General features: G+C 35.2%; 1 non-coding gene across 1 annotated transcript; it reads right to left on the minus strand.

Annotated features, from left to right (window-relative positions):
• Positions 1–10,809: 10,809 nt before the first annotated feature.
• On the minus strand, positions 10,810–10,916 carry LOC141721949 (small nucleolar RNA R71). The gene has a single exon (XR_012574989.1). It is a non-coding gene; the product is annotated as a small nucleolar RNA R71 (small nucleolar RNA).
• Positions 10,917–11,262: the final 346 nt, after the last annotated feature.

Consider the following 11,262-nt stretch of genomic DNA (forward strand, 5'->3'; position numbering starts at 1 on the left):
TGAGTATAAGGTAACAGGATAAAAAGGATTTGAATTCAAGGATTATAAGAGAGGATCATAAAAGGAATATAATGTATTGAGAAAGGTTAAGGAAACCCAAGTAATGAGATCCCGGGTATGATCCCTCAAACGATAAACGAGAACGAAAGTTAAGCGAACCGTATAACAGATCTGCGGTCATTAGCCAAGTAATTAGGAGCTAATCAAAGAGGTTAGTGATGATGATGTCACCACACCAACAAGAAGAGGACAAGTGTGGGAAGATGACATAGGAAAATGACATATGCATGACCGAAGGGAAGGAAGTGTTGGTTGATTATAAACCACACAAAATTTACCATGGTTAAAAGGTAATTAATCAAAACAAAATCAAAACAACCAACAAAACAAATCACAAATCACAAAAACAGATTTTCTCCACCTTTTCAAGAAGAGCTCTTGCTTTTTCATGTTTTCAAGGAGAAAATTTCCAAAAATCAAGATTCTAGCTTTGTTAAATTGCAAGGTAATTACCCAAGGTCCCTTATGATTAGATAAGCATATCCTAGGAGTTTAAGCTTCTATTTCTTCATGAATCTCTTCCAAAAAAATCAAGGAAGAAGATGATGAATAGTGTTTTCAAGATTACTAACTTTATTTTCTTTGATTTCTTTTAAGATCCAAGCATTCCTAAGCTATCTCAAGGCTTCTTAAGGCTTCCTAGCTACTCTAATCACTCCAAGGAAGGTATAACACCTCCAAACCCTAACTTTACTTTGAGTATTAAGATGGTTTTGATGGTTATAGTAAATGAGAAGCATGATGCTTGTGTGTTTAGAGTTTGGATTGGATTTGTAGTGATTTGGATGTTGAAATCTTGTTTATAGTTAATGAAACTTAAGTATAGCTAGTAGTTCATGTGTGGGGTTGTATAAATTGGAAAATCTTGAGGTTTGGGGACTGATGTAGTAAGGTTTGGATGAGGGTTGGTTGTATTGTTGGTTGTGAGTTGAATGGTGGTTGTTTGGAGTGGTTTAAAACTTGGTAATCGCGTAAATATAGCCGTCGTAATGTCCGATTTACTTTAGACTGTTTTTGTTCTTAACATCAGGACCCGCGAACTCACTGTTAGGTTTTGACCATTGCCATGATTAGATAGTTCATGTTACGAGCTTCGTTTTAATATGTTGTTCGCTTGAATCCAATGTGCGGTTTAGGAGAAACGATCGTTTTAAGTAATGGCATTTCGCGACCGAACCCTTACCCCTCGCCTTACTTTAAAATCTTGGTTAAGGCCCTTAAATGACTAATTGGATTATGAAACAATTATGTAAAGTGGGTTAGACAGTTGGTAGGGTACTCACGAAAGAATCGCCTTAAAATTCTTAATGGTTAATTTATTAAAAATGGTGGAGCCGAGGGTACTTGAGCGACTTAAGTGAATCGTTAAGCGCAAAAGCGAATGTTAGGGTCTAATTGGTTAAAGTATAGATTCTTAAGCGACTTTGATTTAATTCCAACTTATATGATGTTTATAGGTTACCAGACTCATCCCAGGACTTTTACCACCCCCAGTCGCTCAGGCAAGTTTTCTACCCGTTATACTGTTGTTGTGATGTATATATGTATATGCATTATCTTGTGATAAGTGCATGATTGTTATTAGCAAATATTGCGATATATTGGAGCATGCTGATATGGTATATATGCATGTCTATTTCGTAATCTTGATATCTAATTGTTGATTCAAATGCTTATAAGTTGCATAATACCTATGCTAGAGATAAGCAGTAGTTGCGTATACCCTTAGTATAGGGGACCCAAAGGCGAACATTTTCTAAACCGGGAGTCGATGTTCCCGAGTATAATATATATATATATATATATATTTTTATATATATATTGATATAGTTTTCAAAAATATTAATCGAATAAGATTTATTCGATAACTTTATTTTTTTTAATGAATATTATTTTGAATATTCATTCGAGGACTTACGACTCCGTTTATTCTATTTAATGAATATTATTTTGAATATTCATTCGAGGACTTATGACTTCGTTTATTTTATTTAATGAATATTATTTTGAATATTCATTCGAGGACTTATGACTCCGTTTATTCTATTTAATGAATATTATTTTGAATATCCATTCGAGGACTTATGACTTCGTAATTTTATTTAATGAATATTATTTTGAATATTCATTTGAGGACTTACGACTCCGTTTATTCTATTTAATGAATATTATTTTGAATATTCATTCGAGGACTTATGACTCCGCTTATTTTATTAAATAATATTCTTTATTTTATTAAAGAATAATGTTTCGATAATAAAACTTATTTTCGATTATTCAAATAAAGATCATACTTTCGTATGAGTATATCTTTGGTTATTTAATATTCATTTCAAGTATGAGTTTTAAAACTTCTACTTCAATTATTTTTATAAAGATTATTCTTTATGGGAATATTATTTAAATAATAATATTCAGTTATTTTCTAAATATATTGGGACTGAGTTATTTTATTAAATCAGCATTACTCCAAACATTCTTAAAAATGTTTTCGAGTCTTCAAAATGATTTTTAAAAAGTTAGGGCGGATCCCAAAACTCATTTTTATATTTAAGATCCTCCTTTCGAAGGGGATTTAAATACTCGCTCAAAACCTGAGGGATCCGACTCTGTGGTGTATTTTATATTCACAACGAGGTTGTTGTTTTGACAAATGAATTGATTACTTACCCAACGTTCGGGAAGTAAGCCCATCTAATTGAGTCGGTATAAGCGACAGGCCGGGATACGGTCTATCAAAGTGTAAGTGGTTGGGTGGCAGTCCATTAACGCGTAAGAGGCCGGGTGGCGGTCCAGCACAAGGTCCTAATGAGGCCAGGGTAATGACCGGTGGGGGATTCATCCATCTACTAGTAGAAAAGGTTACTTATTGGTATCTTTGCCTGATCAGCAAGATATCGGGTTTATGCCAAAATTCTCTTCTTTTCAAAATTCATGGATATTGCAACTCTGTTCATACTTTATGATAGAGGTTTTCAGGAAATGTATGAGATATATATATATATATATGGATATATATATATATATCGGGACTTAATGAAGTATCTCGTAACTTCATTTCATTCAATAATATTTCAAAGATTGAATCTATTCAAGTCGTATCTTGTAGTCTCATCTGGGTGATAAACTTTTGAAACTAATTATAACTTGAACGGTGGTAGTTCAAGTAGTATTCGGAAAAGATATAAATATATTGGAGTATCTCGTAACTTCATCTTTTCAACTTATATCTAGTAAATGATTATCTTATGCATGACAAAGATTTTCAGAAAAACGTTGAGACAAGGTTAGATATATGGGATCACCTTGCAACGATATTTTTATACAGTTATACACTGGAACTCTGTGTATATTATACATGTCAGAGGATTTCAAAGATTGTGAAAAGTATATATGTGTATATATATACTGCATATTTTACGACTTGGTCGCGTTAAGATATCAGCTTGGTTCATTTCTTTTTTACCAAGACTTTCATGAGTACTATGAGAATCCTCCTATATTGTTAATTATTATACATATTATTTCGATGGGCTTGTTGCTCACCCTTGCTTTCTTCTTTCATCACACAACAACAGATAGCAAAGATGAACAGGACCAAGCTTCCAATTCGTAAGCGGTTAGGAAATGTTCCGCAGTTTCCTGGAAGCGTTGATGCCGCTATAGCTGAGGTAGGAATTACCAATAGGCTAGGCTTCCAACTTTTGATGAACCAGACTTATATATATTATGAATTGTAATAATGGCAATGAATACGTAAATTATTCAGAAACCCTTTGGAGGTGAAATGGTTTATAATTGTGGAATAAAATGACTTGTGTTATTTTTGGTATTCATCTCTGAGACTATAACTTGTGGTGTGTGTATATTGTGGGGTCACAGTACGCAGCAGTTGGTTGATTGTTAAGATTAAGTATGGATAAGGGAAATGGAACTCGTGACAACCCGAATCCCCGACCCCGTATGTGGGGGTGTTACAGATATCAAACTTGGTTCATTGTTTTGCTTGACCAAGACTTTCATAAATACTATAAGAATGCTTATATTATTAAGCATAATATACATGATTTTGGTGAGCCATTTTGCTCACTCTTACTTCATTTCTTGATCATACAATAACAGCTAGGCAAGATGGTATACAAGAGAATTAGATTTTAGTTTGATAGGCTATTCTGATGTTGATTTTGCAGGATGCAAAATTGACAGAAAGAGTACCTCTTCTGGCTGTCGTATTCGAGTGGAAGACTTGTTACATGGAAAAGCAAGAAATAGAAATCCATCTTTACATCTATAGCTGAAGCTAAATATATTATTGCAGGTAGATGTTGTGCTTAGATTCTTTGGATGAGAAATCAGCTTCTGGACTATGTATTGTCTTACTCAAAGATCCATATGTACTGTGACAATCAAAGTGCAATAGCTATGATAGGAAATCTAGTGCAACACTCTCTCACAAAACCCATCAGTATTAGATATCACTTTATCTGGGAATATGTTATGGAAGGAACAATTGAGGTTCATTTTGTTCCAACTAATCAACAAGAAGATGACATCTTCACCAAGCCATTACCAAAAGCAACCTTTATAAAGCTCATACATTAACTTGGAATGATCAGCTATGAGAAGAAATGATGTGTCAAATACTGATTGTACTAGTCAAATCCTAACACACCATATCCTAACAAGGTGAGTCAAATACTGACATGGACAATCAAATCCTGATGAGGTATGTGAAATCCTAACAAGATCAAATCCTGATGAGGTAATCGAATCCTGATAAGCTCAAATATAACTGTGAGTATTTTGTGATTTTCTACAATTATTTTTCTTAATTGATACTTGATTTAATTCAGTATATTTGAGACCAATTTTTGTACATAATATAGTGTCGTTTTTAATTCAAAATAATGTGTTAAGGTAATTGCTAGTTATTAGGCGCAATATCACATAAATGTTCCTTAAAATCCGTGCACTATTAACAAGTTTTACACATTATCAGGTCCACTAATACTATCTCCAATTAACTACAACCATGTGTACTTGTGACTTACTGTATTGTACTCTCTCTATCAATTTTTAACAAAACTACTCATCTTCACAATATACACAATACGCGCAATTGTTCATCTTCTCAAATTCTCTCTCTGAAAAATTTTTGAACCCTAATTTTTCTCAGAAAAACCCTAATTTTCAAAATGGCCAATACTGATTCTGTCTCTAAGCTCGCTTTAACTAAGTATATGTTTCATGAAAAGACCTTTGCTGCTAATAATTTTAAGGCTCCTTTGAATCCTGATGACACTCACATTGATTTTCGCTTTGTTCAAGATTTTCTTTCCCAAAGTGATATTGGGTATGTATTAACAGCTCCTTCCCAAGTTTGTTTTAAATAGATTATGCGATGCAAGAATTGGTGCTGAGAAGGGTGTAATCATCTATGTAATATATAATAGATGATGTCAAAGATTACTGGAGCTAACAATGTCATTAGCATCTATGATCTGAGTAGAAGATTAATGAACAGTTATTTTCAATAATCAGTTAAGATTGGGGTCAACCCTAAGTAAGTTGTATTGTTATCTAAATTTGTATTCTGTACTTGTAACACTTAAAGTCTGTAAAATTGCAAAGGAGCAGACTGAAATCTTTTTCCTAAAACAGTATCAAGCCTAAAGATTCTATCTGGAAGAAGATCAAGAAGATCATGCCTCAGAAGAATTTTGAAGAAGCTTGGAGTTGAATAAATATGTTTGGAGAAAACTGTTCTAAGTCAAGATATCTACAAGTCACAGATTTAATGTTATAGAGAAGTCATTCGAGAACTCCAGAATGACTTATCGAGAAGTCATTCAAACTCCAGAGAGTACCGACGGATAAGCAATATCTACTCAACGGATGAGCAATATCTACTCGACGGATGAGCTATATATCTACTCGATAGATGAACAACATCTACTCGACGGATGAGCAATATCTACTCGACGGATGAGCTATATATCTACTCGATGGATGAGCTATTTATCTACCTAACGGATAAGCAATATCCACCGGGAGTAGAGAAGTCAGGAAAGCTACTCGAGAACTCAAGAAGATATCGACAAATCATTCTTTCATTAGAGAACTCAGAGATATCTACAAGTCGAGTGAAGTTATGAAGACTAGAGATCTCGATGAGCTGAAGACCTCTACAAGCCAAACTCATTATGAAGTACTAGAGATCTCGATAAGCCTTTGTACTTATCGAGATATCAAGTGTTCTAATAATTAAAACTGGAGATCTCGAAGTACAGTCTCAAAGTACAGAATTGCAGATCAGTTTAATATCCAAGATAAACAATCAACATACAATCCAACAACTGGATTGACAAGTCTACAAAAAGCATCTTGAAGGGTGTGCAAGATCAATGGCAAAGATTAACTGACAGAGGAAGATTAAAGTAAACACGGGATGCTAAAGATATGCTAAGCCAGAAATGGAAGATTTGTTTTTCTATAAATAGAAATGACAAGTGACAGTTTAGAAAAGTTAATAGCATGTTTATTATCCACTGTGTAAACCAGCAGTTAACTTAGCTATAAAGTTAACACTGGTCCTCTAGTTAGTTGTAACATTTTAGATCAAAATTCTTGTAACACTCTCAAGAAGAAGCTGAGCTCTTTAACTTCGAAGAGCTTAGAAATTTTGTAGCAAAATATCTTAATTTTTAATACAAAAATTAAGTGAGTTTTAAAGATCTGTGTTCTTTATTTTGTGTAAGTTTAATTTCTGCATGAACACTTTTTTATACAAGATTTAATTTACTTTGTTCAACCATTATCTTTCAGGAAAAGCCTAAAATCAGAAAAACACATTCACCCCCCTCTGTGTGTGATTCATTACCTAACAAGTGGTATCAGAGAAAAATCTGAAAGAAAACAGATTCAAGATCTTGGAAGAATGAATACACAGAAAATCAGTAGCATCAAAATTCCTACCTTTGACAAAGCTAACTACACTCTTTGGAAAAATAAAAAGTTGCTGTTTATCAAGATGGCCAATCCACTCTATATTCAGATTCTCAAGAATGGACCCTTCACTCCTATGGTAAGAGTTGAGGAATCTACAGATGGAGACATGGTCATACCAGCTCATTATGCTCCTAAAGATCCAGCTGAGTATTCTGACCCTGAAAAGGAAAAAGTCTCCCTGGACAGCAGTTTACAATTGATATTGATTGAGTCACTTGACAATGTGATGTACAACAACATTGTCAACTGTGACACTGCTAAGCAAATATGGGGGAAGATTGAAATACTCTGTGAAGGAACTGAGGAAGTTAGATCTAATCAAAGAAGGATACTGATTTCACAGTATGAGGGTTTCATGGCTAAGCCCAAGGAAAGCATTACTGAAGTGTTTGAAAGATTTAATAAGCTGATAAATGACTTGCAGCTTCATGACAAGTACTATGAAGCTGAAGAGGTGAATCTAAAGTTCTTGCTTACTCTTCCTGATCATTTGGAACAGAAAATCTCAGCAATCAGGGAAGGGAGAGACTTAAGCAGGATAACTCTGGAAGTTCTATATGGAATTCTCAAAACCTATGAACTAGAGATGATTCAAAGGAAATCATTGAGATCTGGCCAAGGACATGTTGTAGATGGTTCAAGTGCTTTAATAGTAAATGAAGGCCAAACATCCAATGATGAACCAAGATCTTATATCTCAGTTGCCTCAACAAGTGAGCAAAGAACAATTGATTCACAAGAGCAAGTCATACTAGAGTTGGAAAAGGATGAGTACTATACTCTTGAAGAACTGGATGAGCTAGATCAGTCAATGGCCTATCTAGCTAGAAAATTCTCTAACATTAGAGTAAAGAAGCCAAGGTACTTCAGGAATAAAGGACAATCCTTCAACAAAGACAACAGCTGGAAAGAGAAAGGGAAGTACAATTTTGATAGCAAAAGTGGTTACAAAACTGGATATGTTGACATATCTAATATAAAGTGCTTCAGCTGTGATGAACTAGGCCACTTTGCTACAGAATGCAGGAAACCCAAAAAGGCAAAGAAAGATAAGGCTTATCTTGAACTTGAAGCAAAGTATGAAGCTCTTCTGAAGAAACAACAAAGTAAAGCTTATATTGCAGAAGGTAAAAGTTGGGATGACTCTGAGAATGATGAAGATGAAGAACTTGGAAACTATGCACTCATGGTCTTGGAGCAAGGAGAATCATCCTCATCTAAATCACAGGTACCAACTTTTACCTCCACTCATTTAAATGTGAATCAATATAAGGAAACTGTTGAAAAGATGAGCACATAAATGTTTCACATTCAGACAAGCATGGTTGCTGCTAATGAAGAAGTTAGCAGATTAAGAAAGTTAAATGAGAAGCTTGAAAGTGAAAAACAAGAAGTTGAATTATTGACAGTGGAGCTTGAAGCCTTGAAACAAGAAAATGGCTATCTGAAAAATAAGCTTAAGTGTGCAAATGAGATTGAGGCTGTACTTAGAGAAAAACTGGAGAAAAGTGAAGTAAAGTTGAAGTCCTTCAAGAATGCATCTGAATTGGTTGGCCAGTACCATGAGAAAAACAAACCATGTGCACACATTGCCATTGGTCTTGATTATAATACCTTAAACAGCAAAAAGAAAAATATTGGTGACAGAGGAAAAGCAACAAAGAGTGAAAACTGATAAGTGGCATTTTATACCACTTAGAGCGTCTTATAACGGCTTGAATTGGTGTCTTGAACTCGAGTATTTTATTTATTTAACGCGTTTTCGAGTGTTTTTGCATTTCAGGGTATAACTTGTTTAGATAGGAAAATTTCATCAAAATAAGCTAAGGGAAGTTCTTGGAATCAGTTGCGGGGAGTTGTGCGAAGAAATCAGCAAAATCAGAAGCAAACTTAGGAAAATTCCAGAAGGCTTGCAGGCGCCCTCCTGGAAGAAGCAGGCGACCGCCTGGTAGCAGGCGCCCGCGTGGAAGGAGGAGGTGGCCGCCTGGGTTCGTAATTTTAGAATCTGATTTTTAGAATTCAAGTTCTAATGGGCTTCTGTTGGCGCTGTTTCTTGTGGACTCTTATATAAACCTATTGGGGAGACGTTTTCAACAACAAGTAACAAGGAGAGAAGATCAAGAAGACCGTTTTAGCACGCAACAACGAAGAAGAGGAAGCATACGTTTATCTTGTGATTCTTTTAATTTGTTATAACAGTGGATGCTAGTTTTCTTTATTCTTTGAACCTTAATACTCTTGTGACATACTCTATTATTTATTAAGTATTTTATTAGTTTATATCTTTGTGTTATTATCATGTTTTCATATGAACCCATGGTGACGATGAGTTCTATTATGGGATAATCGTGATCATGGGATCATAGCGGATTTACTATGAATTTCTTTAGTTAATTGTTTAATACCTTGGTGTGTGGTGATTGTATAATATCTAGCATAGGTTGTGCTTATTCATCTTATGTGCGTCGCAAACATGTAAGATAGATTGTTAATCTCTTGTGAAGTGACAGTGAATCCTGAGATTTAGAACTTGCCATGCTAGCATAGGTTCATGTATTGTATGCATGATTAGTGGGTAACTCTAACCGTTTTACTTGCCCTGTGTAATCATAATAAATAAATTGCTCTTAAATCGTTATGTTATCAAATTCTGTAGACATATAGGGTCTCAACATAATTGATGCCTATTCAACTTCTATCTTAATTGTGGATGCTTGGTAGAATGGTATTCATACAACGAAAGTTGGCGTTTATCAGTTTCGTGTTGTTCGATTAATATCATTACCATTACATGCTAAGGGTAATAAAAATAACTATTGAATGAAGTAGTAATGAAGTTATGGTCTCATGTGTGTTTAATATTGTTAATATAAGTGTTTAATACTCGTAGTTAATATTAGTTAATCAACCTTAATTGTTATTGTCTTGACATTGAAGAGTAATCATACATTGGTGAGTAAGTGTTAATTAAATATAATTAATTAGAGTCTCTGTGGGAACGAACTAGAAATCATTCTATATTACTTGTGAACGCGTATACTTGCGTGATTTATTTAGCGCATGCTTTGTGCCTAACAAGTTTTTGGCGCCGCTGCCGGGGACTCGGTGTTAATTTGTTTAGTTTATGTACTTGCCATCAGTGCTCATTAGGATTCATTGATTAAGACTTGTTACTTACTGTTTCCGGTTGTGTTTCAGGTAATTTAGCGAGCGTTTATGCAAACACGTTCTCGCACCCGCAAGAGAAATCTAGATGCGGCTGAGGAGACAGATACAGCTCTTGACTTTCCGGAGAAGATAGTTTTTGAATATTCGGATAAAGAGAGTGAAAAGAAAGAACCTGTAACGATGGGTGATCGTATAGTTCAAGATGATCCAGCTCTTATTGACTTTTCTCGGCCTAAAATTGATGACATTCAGTCAATCATCATTCATCCGGCTATTCAGGCCAATACTTTTGAAATCAAGCTGGGCACTATTCAGATGGTGCAGAATTCTGTTTCTTTCGGAGGTGCTGCGACTGAAGATCCCAACATGCATATCAGGAATTTTGTCGAGATCTGTAGTACTTTCAAATATAATGGTGTTACTAATGAGGCTATCAAACTGAGGCTTTTCCCATTCTCTCTGAGGGACAAGGCTAAGGACTGGTTACATTCTTTACCGGCTGGGTCCATCACTACTTGGGAAGATCTCGCGCAAAAGTTTCCGGTGAAGTTCTATCCAATGGCCAAGACTGTAGATATGAGGAGTGATCTTACTCAGTTTGTGCAGCAACAAGGAGAATCTACGTGTGAAGCTTGGGAGCGCTACAAGGAGATGCTGAGAAAGTGTCCACATCATGGTATGCCTGACTGGATGGTGATCACTGGTTTCTACAATGGTTTGGGGGCCCAATCTCGGCCCATGCTTGATATAGCTTCTTGAGGCGCTTTGTGGGCCAAAACCTATACTGAAGCCTATAATCTCATTGAAACTATGGCTGCAAACGAGTATCAAAACCCAACTCAGAGGATGATGCTTGGAAAGGTAGCAGGTATTTTGGAAGTTGATGCAGCTAAAGCTATTGCAGCGCAGCTTCAAGCACTGTCTATGAAGGTCGATTCTTTAGCCAACTATGGAGTCAATCAAATAGCTATTTTCTGTGAGCTTTGTGCAAGCTCTCATACAACGGATCAGTGTTCTCTTGTTAAT

This window comes from Apium graveolens, chromosome 4 (assembly GCF_009905375.1).
Source record: "Apium graveolens cultivar Ventura chromosome 4, ASM990537v1, whole genome shotgun sequence".
Lineage (NCBI taxonomy): Eukaryota > Viridiplantae > Streptophyta > Magnoliopsida > Apiales > Apiaceae > Apium > Apium graveolens.